Below are 17,056 nucleotides of genomic sequence, written 5' to 3'. Positions count from 1 at the left end.
ACAGATGCAACCTAAATATTGTACAGTTAAACAAATTCCAAAAATAATTTTCATTTTTCATAGCTATACAAGCCTGAGTCCACTGAAATAGGAAAATCTTCAGCAGACCTGAAACTGCCATTGAAGCTTAACAAGGTAGTAAAGAACAGGTGGCAAGTATTGGAGAGTAGCTACGCCCACTCTTTTGTCAGACTTATACTTTTGACATTCGGCTCAGAACTGAGTGCTGGTCAAGATTAAAGGAAACGGGATAGTAAGCTAGAATAATTACAAATGTTGTGAATTTCTTATTTGATTCTATACATATACCAACCTTTTGGCCTTTAAAATAGGGAGACTTATTTAATGGAAGGTAGGAAGTACTGTACCACTAGAACTGTATTGGTTAGTTTTTTCTTCTCAGAAATGTGAAAAATTTTATTTGATCCTATACGTACGCAAACCTTTCAACATTTAAAACAGTTAAAGACTCATTCATTGGAGGGTAGGGAGTCCCACTAGAACAGTACTAGTTAACAGTTTTCTTCCCTGGAATGTGCCAGTCTCCCTGGTTCTGCACAGGAGCAAGGAATAGACTCCAACAACCTCCTACCTCCTATCTGCCCATCAAAGGGGTAAGTACACTGATAGGGCCCTACCAGCGCTTGGTTATGTCTGGTTCTCAGTTAATGAAGCAATCTTTCTCACCCAAGAGGGGAGACAGTCTGGAATAAAATACTTAGAGGATGATGGCCAATAGGTTGGTATTCCTTCTACCATCCTCTACTTCATTAAAAAAGGATGGGGGGAGGGGATAACTACTTACAATCTAATAAGAATGGTGCTCAGAAATGTATTTTACCAGCATCAGTATCAGATTCCGTGTGCAAAAGTATGAATGTTTCATTCCCAAGTGAGGTGAAGGAAAGAACACAAAGAGACAGTTTTTTACATTTCCTCTAAACTTGCATCAAATATGTTACCAAATATGCTTTCTATCGTAGTTTCAATTTCCTTTTTTCCTTTCCTCACTGGGGTATTTTTCCCTGTTGGAGCCCTTGGGCTTATAGCATCCTGCTTTTCAAACTAGTGCTGTAGCTAAGCTAGTACAGTAATAATAATATGGGAGGTGGGCTGGCTATGTAAATACTCAAACCACCACAGGGCCAAGAACATGAATTATGGGTATACAGGGTACTTCCTTAAAAAGAATGCTGTAACAGTTGTTTGGCACTTCCCAACTCCTTCATCACCTGACCAACTGCAACATTTAGTCTAAAGAGGAACCAATACCACTGACTGCGTGAGCTCTAGTTCAAGCTAATACCTCAACCGCTCTCAATAATAAACGTGTGTGCTCTTGATAGTCTTACGAGGGCAGAAAAAAGACTGGAGTTTGGTTAGGTGGGGAACTTTAGGTTAGGTCATATCTCTGCATTAGTTTCCCTTCTGAAATAAGGTTTTATAGTCATAACATCTTGTGTTTCGATTGTTTTCATAACTTGAAAATAGGAGTTTCCATAATAATCATCATCAAGACCATTCAATGCACCTATACACACACTTTGAGCACCTCTTTTCTTTCTGTAAAATCATAACCTAGTACAATACCCCTAACAAAGTGTATTTATAGGTTCTGAAACTTGAACAATTCAGATCAATATATTAGGAAGAAATATGTCAAATTTGTAGATAATTTGTATTTTTCCTAACGATACAAACCTTAGCTATTTATTTAGGGGTATTACTTTCTGCGAAGCTGAAATGATGAGCCATTAAAATTTAGCGAGGGTTAACTACCCACACCGCTAGTTAGCGGGGGTAGCTTGCTACCGCTCCTACTCACACACTGGTGATTTAGCTCACTTTGCTTAGAGGTAGGACTTCAAGGGGGATAGGGATGGGGTGCAAGTTTGTATAAATAGCTAAGGTTTGTATAGTTAGGAAACATACAAATTATCTACGAATTTGTCATTTGTTCCGTAACTGGAATACAAACCTACGCTATTTATTTAGGGGCGACTCACCCATTAGGAGGGGTGGACGTCCCTGCCAATCTGGCTTTTGGCTTTACCAGGGGGCTCCTTAACCGAGTATGTTAGTACAGTACTCAAAATAGGGAGTCCCTGCACCTCGCTAAAAACCTTGCTACGCAAGGTCCGCGGCCTAAGCAAGCCGTGTGTTGAGATATTTAGAAGTGTTACTGTCTAGCTAAAGTTATTCAGAGTCTTTTTGAAGGAAAAACTATTGTAACCAAGACTTTCCCAATACCACCACGCCAGGGTATGGGGATGCAACAGTATTAGCTTAATACTAGGTACACAAGGGAGCATGGTTTATCTCCAGTGGTTTGAGGTCAGCTTATGCAGAGAACCCAGGATGCTGCTTTCCCTAAGAGAAGGGAGGATGAAGAAAAGAATAAGAGCCAGTTAAATCTTTTCATTCACGCAGACTAAAACCGGGTAACAGAGCCCTCAACCTTCTGCTACTTGTCCAATAAAGAGCTTGAAGTATACAACCAGCTCTTGTGCAGCCACCACAGGAACGATAGAGAATGTATTGAGTTCCTGTGGGTCACATCTTGCAGGAGAAAGGTTGTGAAAGTCACCTGGAGCATTCACACCCTTGCTTGCAAAACCTGCGTCACAGAGTAATCTGCTTAGAAGGGCCAGGGGCATAGCTATGTCCCCAACATTGTAAGTCGACATGTTGGATGAGGATCTGGATTCAGGGTGTAATTGATGACCCTGTGAATACAGCAGAAATGATGTTTTGGTGATCCTCCTTCTGTCTCTCCCAGTGCTGATGACAAGAGAAGGGACACGGGTGGGCTGTTGCCGTTTTCTCTTGAGGTAGAGCCTCATACCTTACCACGGGTACAGTAATAGGTGATCTGGATCCTCAGTTACCGAGTGGAGACTTATGTAGGATCCGTCACCTCTGGAGACTGTGTCTGGCAACATACTCGACGATGAAACTGAACGTTACCTTTCACCCTTCTCATTAATGGGAGATGTCGAAAGAGAGACCATGAAGTTCCTCGACTCGTTTGGCCGCTATCAATGTGTGTAGGAACACTGTCTTCTAAACCAGGTGAAAATGTGCTGCCTGGTGAAGTGGAACGTATGGAGGTCTCCTTAGAGACCGGAGAACTTGAACCTTGTTCCAAGAGGGAGGTCTCAATTCCGACTTGGAAAAGGCAAGTTGCAAGTCCGCATGAGTTAAGAAAGATCTAGCGATGAGGGGATGTACCTTCCTTTCAGTTTGAAGGCGAGGTTTAAGGTTGAGTGATTGTCTTTACCTGTTGAAACTGGAAAGGGGAGTATTTTCCTCTTGCATATACTCGAGGATTCCACTATTGCTGGAATAGAGGTATCGAGTGGAGATATACGCTTTCCCATGACACCAACCACAAAAGATGTTATACTTTGCCTGGTAGACTGATGCTGAGGAATTCCTCAGATATCTAAACAACCTCTTCGCAACTTATTGCAAAAAGCCTCTGTTACAGAGGAGATACTGGGTAGTCTCCAGGCATACAATCATAGCAAAGCTATAGCTTGTGGTAGATGTCGAAGTGTGGTTGCCTGTGACGTGGAGTGGATTCTCTTAGAGGCTTTATCAGGAGCTGCAGAAGGTTTGGAAACCATTTTGCATAATGCCATAGCAGAGCTATGAGAGCCCTTGAGAGGCTGACCGATGTTCTAGCCTTCTCAAGTACTCTTCTCCAGACAAAACAGGGACGACGTAAACGTCGTCATTGTACCCACCATTGTTGGCATGCTTCTTGCCCGAGAGCCTTGGGGTCTAGGACTGGGGAGTAGTGGAAGCCTGAGGTTTAGGGGCGCTGCGAACAGATCCCTAGTTGGAGAACCCCGTAAAGTCGGGACTTTGTCAGCTACTAGGTGATCCAAAGACAATTTGGTACACCTTATCCGAGATGCTATCCACAGATTGTCAGCAAGCACATTCCTCTAGTCTAGAATGAAGCGGGCCAATAGGGTTACCAAACAGACTTTGGCCCATCTTAGTATCTATACTGTTGGATGGGAAGAGGCTGCGAGCAAGTTCCTTTTTGCTTGTTGATGTGAGCCTCTATGTGGTGTGTGGTGTCGTCAATCATCACATCACTGAGACGAGTGGCCCATTAGGAACTGATGAAGTTGTTGAAGGACCGGAAAGTTGGCCTTCATCTCTTAAGAGATTTAAATGAAGGTACTTTCGGACTCTGTTCAAAGGCCCGAGGTCGTGTGCTGCAGCACTATGGTCCCTCCTCCCTTCTTTTGATATGTCTAAGCACAGCATCAAGTCCGAGGGGTGGGGAAGGACGAGGAGGTTATACCACTCCGCAGATTCTCGACTGACACCCATTCCTTGAGGTTTGTCCAAACTTCTGATCCCATGGGGGTCAGAATGTCTAGGGAATCGAAGGCCTGATTTCAATCGGACTCAAGTCACTCTGGGCTGGGAGTTCTTCTCGTTTTGAGAAAGGGTCTTGTCACTTTTCTACGCCTGTCTTTGATGAGAAGGTTTTCTGGTGATTGGTGTCTAGAATCATTCCCAGATACACCAGTCTTCTAAGAGGGATGTAGGGAAGACTTCCACAAGTTGACCTTGATCACCGGATCTTGGTAAAAAGACTTCAGAAGTTCCGGTGCTAATGCAAAGTTGCCACCAAGTCTGCTAAGGTCAGTCAGTCGTCCAGAAACGGAGGAGACAGAAGCTGATCCTGTGAGACCAGGACGAGTGCTGTGGAAAGACCAAATCACAGTGCCCTGAACAGGTGTTTCTTGTTTGTCTAGACTGAATCTTCAATCCTTCTGAGAAGATGGATGGTTTAGGCCTGGAAGTATGCATCCTTTAGGTCCAACATGCAAATGAAGACCTGTGGTCTTAGCCCTTGTCCGAACTGAAACATGGTGTGGACATCGACCCCAAGGGACAGCTCCTTGCAGAACCTGTCACATGGGAGATTGTTGACGCTGGGATCTTGACTCATGGCGTAAATGATGGGACGCCATACCCTGTGTAAGGATTCTTCCCTGGGAGAAAACTCCTTCAACTGATAGAAGTAAGGCAACGCTTAACCCTACCATGCGGTCTGATGGGATTGATGCTATTCTTAGAGCAGCATCAGTCTGGCGAATGTTAATCAATGGTAAACAGCTGGGTATTGTGGTTACTGTGCAGTTGGAGAGTGCTCCTAAGTAGTCACCTGTCGACAAGCCGCTGATGAGGGTTGTCGACCGTTTGCCGATCATTCTAGTGGATTGGTGTAAAGGCGAACGGCCAGTGGCGAGAAGTGTGATGTATGCCTTCTGATCTAGGGAACCACAGGCAGAGGTTGACTAGTAAGTCTGAGTAACGAACTGCTGGTGAACGGCGAATTGCCGATGATCGGTGAATTGGCGATCTGTGAGCAGACAGGCAGATGAAGGCTCTCTGGTCAGTCAGCCAAGGAAGGTTGGCAATTAATGAGTTGGTAATCTACTTCGAGAGCCCTGAGAGACAGCAAAATGATTTAATGATAGTCAGTTAGTGATGGTGAGCCATTGATGATCAGCGACCGATTGCGGACCAGTGATCGGTGAGCTAAAGATTAGCAAGCTGATGATTGGCTGGTTAGAGATCAGCGAGCTGAGGTCTATGATCGAAGAAAAATGAGCTGCCCATCGGCAATCTATTGATCAGCAAGCTGATGACTGGTTATTAACTAGCAATCGGCGATCGGCACGCTAGAAAGCGGAGATTGCTAGCAATTGGAGAGACTAGAGGTTAATGATCAGAGAGAGATGAGCTAGCAATTGGCGATCTGGTGATAGGCGAGCTAGCGATCAACAAACTGTGATCTAGCAATCAGTCAGTTGATGATTTCTCATTGGTAATTAGAGATATGCGAGCTAATGATAGGCCGTTTGCAACGTTCAGATCATGTTTGCTGATGGTGGTACTGTCAAGAAAAACTCCAGAAGAGAAAGGGACCAAGGGTTCCCTGTGAGGAGTCTCAACTGATGGTAGATGCGTTTGATTTCCCTGGGAAGTTGAAATCTTCGAGATCTTGAAACCTTCTGTGAAGCCTCTTCCCTTTTTTCCCCGGCGACCATGCTGTTATGCGTTTGAGGGGAGAGGAATGGGGCAATGGTGACCTGTCAAAAAGCTTTCATTCTTTTTGCCTATTGCGCGAGTGTGCAGGAGAGTACTGGAGCGATGGCACACAGGATGATGCTGGTGCTCACTGGAGAGATGGCGCACAGGATGATGTTGGTGCTCAGTTTCAGCTGAAGCGCAGTTTTCGGTGAATGAGCAGAAGAATGCTGGAGAGCACGCAAGCACTGGTGCGCTGGTGAGCGCGGACTCTTTGCCAAGAGTTAGCTCATTGGTGAGCATGGATCTGAGAGCCCAAGTGAGCAGGAGAGTGCTGGATCTGAGAGCGCAAGTGAGCAGGAGAGTGCTGGATCTAAGAGCGCTGGCGTGCAGTAAGGCACTGTGTAGGGTTTTGTGCAGTCTCCCTAGAATGTGCAGAAGCGCGTGACTGGTCGCGCAAGTGCGGGTGCTTGGGCATGTGATTGCGGGCGAGAACTTCAGCGTAGGAGAGCGCCGGCGCGCGGAAGAGGGACAGGGCGCGCTCACGAGGAAGAGGGCCGGCACGCGCTCGCGAGGAAGAGCGCCAGAGAGGGCCAGCGCGCGCGCGCGAGCAAGAGGGCCGGCGCGCGGAAGAGGGACAGGGCGCGCTCACGAGGAAGAGGGCCGGCATGCGCTCGCGAGGAAGAGGGCCGGCGCACGCGCGAGGAAGAGGGCCGGCGCACGCGCGAGGAAGAGGGCCGGCGCGCGCGCGAGGAAGAGCACCAGAGAGGGCCGGCGCGCGAGCGAGCAAGAGGGCCGGCGCGCGCGAGCGAGCAAGAGGGCCGGCGCGCGCGAGCGAGCAAGAGGGCCGCCGCGCGCGAGCGAGCAAGAGGGCCGGCGGGCGCGGAAGAGGACTGGCGCGAGCGGAAGACGGTCTCCATTCGAGCCGAAAGTAAAGTGAACTAAATCACAGGTGTGTGAGTGGAAGCAAGCTACCTCCAAAACCCCTGCTAACTAGCAGTGTGGATAGTTAACCCTCGCTAAATTTTAATGGCTCTTCATTTCAACTTGGCAAAAAATAATACCTCTAAATAAATAGCGTAGGTTTGTATTACAGTTACGAAACAATTGCGAGGAAGAGGGCCATGGAGGGTCCGGGTGCGCGCCGGCGCGCGCGCGCAAGGGAGAGGGCCGGCGCACGCGAGGGAGAGGGCCGGCGCACGCGAGGGAGAGGGCCGGCGCACGCGAGGGAGAGGGCCGGCGCACGCGAGGGAGAGGGGCGGCACGCACGAGCAAGAGGGCTGGCGCACGCGGAAGAGGACTGGTGCGCGCGAAGAGGGTCGACGTGGTCCATGCCCAGGGCCACGTCCGTAGCCAGAGGTAGAATCAAGGATGGTTTTTGTTGAACTGGATTATCTACCATCCTTCCCAAACCCGAAAGCCAAGCCTGCTCTGATGACTGTTTAGGCACGTCCAGTCTGTGGTGGTGCCGGATCAGTGCCAAGACCTTCCTGTAGGAGGACACTTCGTCGGGGAGAACATTCGCCAGTGTCCAATAAGCCCTCTACCACTTGATCCTCTATGTCGGCTGTATCCTCGATCACGGATGGATCCGTGGGGGCGGCCGTATCCCTTACATCCGGCCGGTTCGATGGAGCAGCTGCCTCCATCACGGATGGAGCCGCCAAGACGGAGGTAGCCATCATGGGTCTACTACCCCCTCCCGGGAGAATCCGTGGAGAGTAACTGCCCTGCTGTGCCAGCAGCTGCATCCGATGCCTGGATGGAGCCGGTGAGACTTTGAGCGTGGGCACCATGCTGCCGGGCCGAGCCAGCGGCTGCCTCCCCTGAGCGGATGAAGCCGGTGACTTGCCGGGCAAGGGCAAGGGAAAGTGGACGGAGCCAAAGAGACAGTGGGCAAGGGCGCGGAAGAGGCTCCAGTGGCCACCGAGGCAAGCACTGGAGCGGCAAGAGCCCTGTTCGACCCGCAAGGGGGAAAAGCCACTTTAACCCACTTCTTCCATGGAGAATTCCTCTTCTTGTTCTTCCTCCTCGTAACCTTGGCCTTCTTCCTTGACAGGCCTGCGCTTGAGCTTGACTTCTTCCTCTTGGATCTTTTGACGATGACGAACTGGTGCACGAGGTAACGTCCGAAGTAGATGAAGAGGAAGTGGAGCTATCTGAGTCCTCTGTGTCTTCTGCCACCAACCTAGGGGCTTGCAATTTTGCTACCGGGGTGACGGGTTGCATGAAGTCTGGCGGTAGAGAAGCCGAAGACGCCGGGGGCGTGCGTAGTGCCCCACGTGAGGCAAACCAGCCAGAAAACTCCTCCTCTTGCCGCATGGGTGACCTGAAGGGCGTCCTTGGCGCTGTCCACACAATGAGTCAGGATCCGAAGAGCACGTGGCTTGCCTTTCTGTCTAGCCAGCCCCCGGAAACCGCTGTTCCTGAAAAGCACTGTCACGATGGGGGAGAAGGAGCTGTTCCTGACCTCCCCCACACCGGGTCTTCACTCGAGACGGGTCCTGCTGGCACCAGAACCTCGTCTACTTCCGTCACAACAGAAGACTCCCAACTCGTCTGCGTAAGCACAATGCAACTAGAATCAATGACATCACTCATGGGGAACAGCAACGGACTGTTTCTCCGCAATGGACTTACCTCGTCCCCTACTTTGGGTAGGGGAAGGGGAAGGAGAACCTCTCTCCGAAGGAGCTGAAGGAGACGTCAACGGCGAACTGATACCAGGTTTCTTAGGCAACCACTTCGACGCCTTTTTCTTCTTTGTTCCGTACAAGGTCCACTGCAGCTCCGGCCAGGACGCACACTCCGGACACATGGAGGCAGGCGAGCACACACTGCCTCTACACGAGGAGCACAACATGTGCGGGTCGACGCTAGACTTAGAAAGCCATGCCCCGCACGACTTACCAGCCTTGGGCCCGGGACAATGACGCTGGGATTCCATACGGGAACTCACAAGTAACACAAGGAAAGGATGTGAATGGGAAAGCATAAATGGGACACGTGGAACACAATGGTGGGTCGGACGAGATGTGAGAGAGAGCGGCGAGATGTTATCTACGCCGCAACCAGATGCTTACTGGCGACACAGACATAGTAGCGCACTCTCGCGCGCTGACCCCGGGTCATCTCAGGGCACGTATCCATCCGCCACGGCGGGACAAGCACAAGGGAAAACGGAGATAGGAGGAACTGCGCAAAATTCTTGGTCGGTTAGGGAGGAGATCCCAGATACTCTTAAGAAAGTAGTTCGAGGTAAGTACTCCGTGTTGGAACAAATGTTTTTCCTCTCTCTGATGACCATCATCTAAATACCTAGAAATGCACAACAAGTACTACTTCATATTCCATCCTAAAGGGAAAATGCTATTTATTTTTTCCAATACAGAAATAGCATTTTCACTAAATGAGCATCAAACTGTATTTGTATAGCCTATGTGGAGGAAAACAGCTGGCCAAGAAAAAGTCACGCGACACTGAAAACATTTCCTAAATATCTACCTGTGTTATTCATACAGAAACACGGATATCAAAGTTAGGGCAGGAACACCACCTGTTGGGAATTTTGTGCTTGCTTGCCTAACATTCATTAAATGTTCTTATCCTGGTCCTATTACATACGGTGAACTCCAGCGCCTTGCAGAACCTAGGAGATTTGTTTGTAATAAACCTTTAATTATTTTGAGAATCAATTAGCACGTGGTAGCCCTCTCCTCTGCTGCACCCTGTCCCAAGATGGCGACTGCTGGTTCCACTGTGCAGGGCCCCGCGTGGTGTCCTTCCGGGAGGTAGAACCGGGACTGCGTCTTCAGGCCCTGGAGAAGTCTAGAGTCGCTCTGGTTCTTGGGAGCTTCCGCATGGTTGGCCACAATCTTGCTAACGTGCGCCAATCCCAGCTTCACATCTCTAGCTAATGGGAGGGCTAGCAAGGGCCTCTGTTGTACAGGCGCATCCACCAGCCTATTGAGGCTCGAGAACCAGAACTCGTCAGTAGAGGGCTTCGGTTCGTCCAGTCTATGGTGCCGTCGGATGAGGCCTATCACCCTCCTGTATGCAGAAACCTCCACTGGCGAACCTTCTTCCCCGTCCTCTACCTTGTCCGTGGGGCGTCCCAGTTCTCGTGAAGAAGGACCTCCGACGGGGGGAGCCGTACAAGGAGAAGGCATCCTCCTGGAGTGGTCCAGTCCCCTAGCTTCAGGCAGTAGGACGGGCATCGCCGCTGGAACGGAGGCCTCCGTCCTGGATTTATCTCTTCTTCCGGCGGACCAGGGGTCTGGGGGCTTGCCCGTCGAGGAAAGGTGTTTCTCCCGTTCTGGACGACTCCTCGAAGATCTTGAGGCCGGGACGCGGCTGCCAAACCAAAGGGGCGACTCTCCCCGCTGGGCGGGTGGAGTAGGAACCTTCGCGAACCTATGCCTGTCCCTTGGTGCCTGATGAGACGAGTCCCTCCGTGCCTGATGAGACGAGTCCCTCCGTTGGTCATACCTACTTTCATCGACAAAACCATCCCGAGGTGCCCGCGATTGCTGCAACCCCCAGGAGTTGGCTACGGGGGATGGAGACTTACACCCATTCTTCCTTCGCCGAAAGGCTTCTCCTGAACTTCCTCCTGAAGGATCTGGAACGTCTACTCCCGTGGCGGGATCTTGAATGGGAGCGCGAGCGCGATCGCCTCCTGCGGGGCCTATCTCGCCGTCTCCTATGGTTTCTCGGGGCTCCGTCTTCTGACGAGTAGGAGTAGGCCTCGACCGAGGAGCCCAAAGACCTGTAGGACCTCGTTGGAGGGCCTGAAACTTGCCGCGTTCCTGGTGGTTCTGCATGAAGTTCGCCCGGCGACGAAGGCTCCATGAAGACGGCCGGGAACGTAGCTGAAGGCGTTGGAGGAGAGCGGGGGAACTCCTCGCTGGGGAAGCAGGTCTCAAACTCCTCTTCCATTCTCAGGGGCGATCTGAAGGGAATCTTCGGAGGCACCCACACGATGGTGTCTGATAGCGGCGAGTCGTCCTTCTCGGCAGCACCCTCGGCTGCTGACGCACCTGAAAAACCTGCCCAAGAGGCGGGAGAAGAGACTGCTGCCGTTTTACCCCACATCGGATCATCCGACAAGACGGGACCTGCTTTCACCAGGGCTCCGTCTCCCGGATACACACCCGCCCCTCCCTCAGGCCCCCCACTTGCATGGACCGAAGACACAATCCCACTGTCAGGTAAATCAGACTCCTGGGGAAGGGCCACAGGGCTCTTCCCCGCAACAGACTTAAATCGACCCCTACACTGGGTAGGGGAAGACGGCAGAGAGAGACTGTCTGACGGGACGCCAGGCGAAGCGAGAGGCGAAGAGACGCTGGACTTCCTAGGGGACCGTCCAGAGGCCTTCTTCTTCTTAGTGCCGTATCGCACCCACTGCACTTCATTCCAGGACTCGCACTCCGGACACGTGGCTGTAGGGGAACACACACTGCCCCTACACGACGAACACAAGGGTCAACTTCGGGTTTAGAGAGGAAAGCGCCACACGATTTGCCAGCCAAAGGCCCAGGGCAACGACAGGGATGCTCCATAACGCACTAGTAATACACCGCGAGACACAGGAACACAGAGGGAAAGGATAGGGAAGCACACAAAGGGACCACGTGAGACACAAAGTGGGTCGGGGACACAAAGGGTCGCACTGGGTTAAGAGAGAGCGTAGGGGTGTTAACGCCGACCCGACCAGAAACTTACTGGAGATCGAGACCTAAGCAAGCATGCTCTCTGACCCCGGGTCGTCTCTGGGCGTGTATCACTCCGCCAGAAATTACCCCGCATAGAAAACGGGAGTAGGGTATACTACACAAAATTCTGGTCAGATGGGAGGAGATCCCAGATACTCCAAAGAAAGTAGTTCGAGTTAAGTACTCCGTTTTGGAACAAACCTTCTTTAATTATTTTGAGAATCAATTAGCACGATTCGCATTAATCATCAAATCCTACTATCATAGCATTTCAAAAAACAAAAATTTCTTCAACTTCTTGAAAGCTTTCATATCATCAGTCCTGAATTTAGGAGGAAGCTTCTTATAAAATCATAAAATCTTGGGGCCATTTATGAAAGCCTTGCAACCAATAGTTGTGGTGCAACTTGGCTCCAGTAAGCTGGAACCATCTGTAACCATTCCTGTGTCGATATAATTTGTAGGCTGCACAATTTGTAGCCATTCTCTTGAATATCCTAGAAGTCTAGTTCTGACAACTAGATGTCTCATTTCATATACGTAGCTTATAATTCAATCTAGCTTTAACAGGCAGTCAGGGTAGCTCAGTCAAATAGAAGGGGTAATTCTTTCACAGGCTGGAACATTTTTCATCAGTCTTTCTCTTCTGTTTATTGTGTTTTGTAACTTCTAGAGTTGAACTTTGGTTAAGTTTTCATACCATTGATAGCTTTGCAGCAATCAATCCTGGTATAACATATTTACTCAAGTTTCTTAATGGAACATTTATTTTTGCATGCTTCATAAAAGCAATATTTCTGAGATCATATCGACTTAGCTTACAACATAACTTGTTTGAGCACTGATAGACATGCTCTACTAGATAACGGGACAAAGTAGTCGTTAATTTCATTTGGATGGCCTCAAGGTTTCTTAAATTTTGTTTCTTTCCCACCACCATAAATTTAGTTTTATTTTTGTAAATGACATCTAAGCCCAAACACTAACAAGAACATGGTCTAAATTCACACCTGTATCATCTAATGTTAGCTTTTTATGGAGAGGTAAAATTGTATACGAACTGTGCCACAAGTATCCGTGGCACTAATCCAGATCAAAACAAAACTTCCAGACAAATATGAATCTGGAGTTAACCCTTTTACCCCCAAAGGACGTACTGGTACGTTTCACAAAACTCATCCCTTTACCCCCATGGACGTACCGGTACGTCCTTGCAAAAAGATGCTATTTAAATTTTTTTTGCATATTTTTGATAATTTTTTTTTTAGAAACTTCAGGCATTTTCCAAGAGAATGAGGCCAACCTGACCTCTCTCTGACAAAAATTAAGGCTGTTAGAGCAATTTTAAAAATATATACTGCAAAATGTACTTAACCCATGGAGGTTAAGGGTTGGAAATTTCCAAATTGCCTGGGGGTAAAAGGGTTAATGGCAATTTTTAATGCAATAAGTATCTACGTTATTAGTAGCTGACGGCTACAAATTATGGGGCTTTGAATAGATCTAGGGTACTGTAGTTTGTAGCATATTGGGTATAACTGTACTGTAATTATAAATTTCCCTTAATACTTAACCAATAATTTAAGGAAAAATATGATATGCTAATTCTAGTAAATAAGCAAAGTTATGATTTGCAGATACCTTACAAATATCATAAGTTCCGTCTTAATCCTCACCTCAGCCACATGTAGCTAATGCACTATTTTAATCCCAAGTGATGAGGCTTCAATCGCCTTACATCTTGTTGTGCAAAATAGAAATTATGAAATGTTCTACCATTAGTTAGGAATGAAACACAGCTACTGTATATTCTTTTTTACCTCTTGGTTAAGTTTGCAGAATGTTAATTCATAGCCCATAAGTGTAATTATTACAAATTAAATACTGTACTCACAAGCAAAGGTTAAGTAACAAACAAGTTTTTGTTATACTTAGGTTGATAAAGACACGGCCAACTTCCATAATCAAACAATTGGCGAGACCCTATCGTATATACACCTTCATGAAGATTAACGTGTACAATGTCAGGTCATTTGCATGAAAGTTGTTTAAATTCTTCAGGAATCACATCCAATACATCCTAATCGTAAAAATATGTAAACTAAGGCCAATTAAAAACATGACCCTTTCCAACACAAGCTAAGATTGAGACCAAACTTTATGCATTCTTAGAACATCGTGGCAATCATGCAAATCAGTTATAAATGTCGAGGAAAAGCAATTGATTATGAAGGGCCATGAAAGGAACTAGCACTTCATGATGACAAAATTTTATCAAAGGCCAATTCACCAGGTCGAACAGTAGTCAAGACCGTACACTGAAAGCCTACTTTTTATTGGCCCCTGCCAGGTGGCTCGGAAATTCAAATGGGCCAGTCACAAATAAGGTTGATCCTGGTTATGGTCAAGGCCTACACTATTTCTAAAACAAACCAATCATAACTGTTCACCTGGCCGCAACCTCTGGCAGAGACGAGATCATTCTAATTCACCCGGCCTTTCGTAGAGACTACGGCGAAGGCATAAAGTACAAAAGACGAAAGTTGTTTTATGATCTGCGTAATTATACTCGCTGTCCGGACAGAGTCTTTAAATTTGTAAATCGTGAAGGCCTCTTACAGGCTTTAACCGTGTTTAAGAGGAGTGTAATGTGAGCCACGATGCTTATCACAGAGATGAAAGGAATCTGTACATTTAAAGAGGATCAAATTACTAGAACCAGAGAAATTCAGATTCTGACTTTCAACAAGGTCAGCACAGTCAAAATAAATTGGTTTATATCCAAGTCAATTTATTAGCGGTTTTTATTCTAAAAAATGTATGACAGAAGCCAAAAAAATTGTTTGGATGCAGAATTCTCATTTGGTGGGTAGTATTTGGTACGAAGGCAAATTTTCTTTTTATTCCTAAATTATATTAATCTTTGTGATATTGGACGAGGAAGAAAATAAAGAAACAGAAGTTTTGGCAATGCATTACAGTTATGTCAATTAGACCCTACGGACATCTGAAAGACTCCGTTTCAAAGTCAAACCCGAAAAATGCAACTTTGGGACGCGAATCTTCCTTTTCTGCAGCGAATGGTCTTTGTACGTTCAACGCTTGGTCATTCAATAAAAAACTACATCAGCATTAAGACAGTTTGTAACAATTGCAAAATACATGAGACTATAATATGTAAGGTAACTTGCAAATGTGTGGATGAGTTTCTTTTGTGTGTAGTGTTCAGCGTATTTAGCATGTATCTAATGATAGCATAAGGCATGGCTTATTTTGAAACAGTTTTTTTTTTCTAATTGAATAATTTCCCAAGCCCAAACTAATATAAAAGGTAAATGTACGATAGCAGCGACCTGTATGTATGATGATGGCCGGCTAAAAATATAGCAGTCGAAGGGGGGTTTCAGCTAAGTAGGTAAGGACACGGCTTGTAAGTTAGGTTAGGTGGCGAAGTTTAAGTTAGGAGGTGTTCTTGTGAAAAGGGTTTGCAGAAAGTCTTGGGAACAAATAGAAAATGAGAAGAAAAATCCGATTTTCTATGAATGCAGGAGGAACTGGGTGCCGATATAAATTTACAAAGGCTCTTAATATTGTCCTATACTATAAAAACTTACTTTCTTAGACAGGTTTATTAAATTATTAGGAGCCTTTGTAAGGTGACGGCTAGATCCCTTAGAAAACGGGAATATTCTGAACTGTGGCCGTCGTTCTAAAAACGATTTTGGCGGGAGGAGCTAACTTAAAAAACCCACCTAACCTATGCTAAAAGCTGTATCCTTACCCAGGGGTCTTCGCCCCCCGCCCCCGGACCCCCTCTTACACAAGTTTCCTTACCTACAAGAATGACGGGAGAAGCTAACTTAAAAAACCCACCTAACCTATGCTAAAAGCCGTGTCCTTATCCAGGGGGGCTGTGCCCCCCCGGACCCCCCCTTACACAACAGTTTCCTTACCTACGAGAACGACGAGAGAAGCTAACTTAGAAAACCCACCTAACCTATGCTTAAAGCCGCGTCCTTACTCGGGGGGGCTGCGCCCCCCAGACCCCCCCTTACACAACATAATCAAGATCCGTAGACCATTTCCAGACGTTTTTATTCTATACAAGATAACAGTCGGAGCGATAATAAGCAAATTAGGACGCTTAGCCGTAGCGCTACAAACTACCCAATTATTAGGCCTATGCCATTTAACTAGAGAGCTTTCATACGGGTCAGGGATCCGCCCCCTAGTTTAGATTTGGTTAGGAAAGTTAATTACATTAGGACGTACAAAAGACGAGTAGGCCTACGGTCTTTCTTTTGTAAGGTATATAATATACTTTGGTTTTAATTCTCCGTATTTTTGGCTCTACAATATAAAAAAAAATCGAAATTTTCAATCCTGGTCTCATTTTAACTTGACAGGCTGAATGCACAATTCACCATTAGCCTATTAATAATCACGTTTATGCTTCCAGAAAAACCATTAGTTATTTATAAGTATTTATTACAGCTATATATTTCCTCCAAGTAAAAATAATACCTTTATTTCATATTCTAGCCCGGTTAAATTACGGCATCAAGTCTATAGGCTCGTGGCGGCCTGGTTTCAAAACCTCTTCAAACCGGCTAAATAAATCTTATTCACACCAATGAAAGAAAATATATCTCCAGGAGCATTTAGTTCTACTACAGATATAACTAAATCGTCTTTAGGCATAAAAAGGATGAAAAAAAAATGGTCAATAACCTCAGTCGCCAATGGGGTTAAATATTGATAAAATAGATTACAATATTTGCTCCACAATTAACAAACTATACAACAATTTACATAAACTATAACATTTTAAGAAACAACAGACTCTAATTAGTCACTTACCTAACCTTATAGTTGTTAAAATAGTCGATATATATTATATTTTTGACTTTTCCATGAGGATTTCCGAATCTGCTCCGATTCACTACGACTGGATTGTGTATGTATATAATAATAATTCCACTCCCGAGAGATTGATAAATTGTATTCCGAGCGGTGGAATTTTCGTTTTTTTAGAGCCATGTCAGTGACGTCATTAAAACCTCCGTTTTTTATTATTGGATACCGAAAATTATGTTATTATCATTATTATTATTATTATTATTATTATTATTATTATCTAAGTTACAGCCCTAATTGGGAAAGCAGGATGCTATAAGCCAAGGGGCTTCAACGGAAAATAGCTCAGTGAGGAAAGGAAAAAGTGAAAAACAAAATATTTTAAGAAGAGTAACATCATTAAAATAAATATCTCCTAA

At 46.5% G+C, this 17,056-nt stretch overlaps 1 protein-coding gene across 17 annotated transcripts in view; it reads right to left on the bottom strand.

Moving 5' to 3' along the window:
* Nucleotides 1-16,766, bottom strand: part of LOC137625854 (protein Son-like) — a 137,733-nt gene extending 120,967 nt beyond the window's left edge. For 16 of the 17 annotated variants that reach the window (XR_011040924.1, XR_011040925.1, XR_011040926.1 and 13 more), the window contains exon 1: nucleotides 16,641-16,755. The gene's annotated coding sequence lies outside the window, so the exon portion shown is untranslated. Of the gene's footprint in view, nucleotides 1-16,640 lie in introns of all 17 variants that reach the window. The other variant, XM_068356758.1, reaches the window with a different exon arrangement.
* Between the last annotated feature and the right edge of the window lie 290 nt (nucleotides 16,767-17,056).

The sequence above is a fragment of the Palaemon carinicauda genome, chromosome 33 (assembly GCF_036898095.1).
Source record: "Palaemon carinicauda isolate YSFRI2023 chromosome 33, ASM3689809v2, whole genome shotgun sequence".
Classification (NCBI taxonomy): domain Eukaryota; kingdom Metazoa; phylum Arthropoda; class Malacostraca; order Decapoda; family Palaemonidae; genus Palaemon; species Palaemon carinicauda.
Note: the sequence above shows the minus strand (reverse complement) of the source record. Positions and strands in the feature narration are given on the sequence as shown.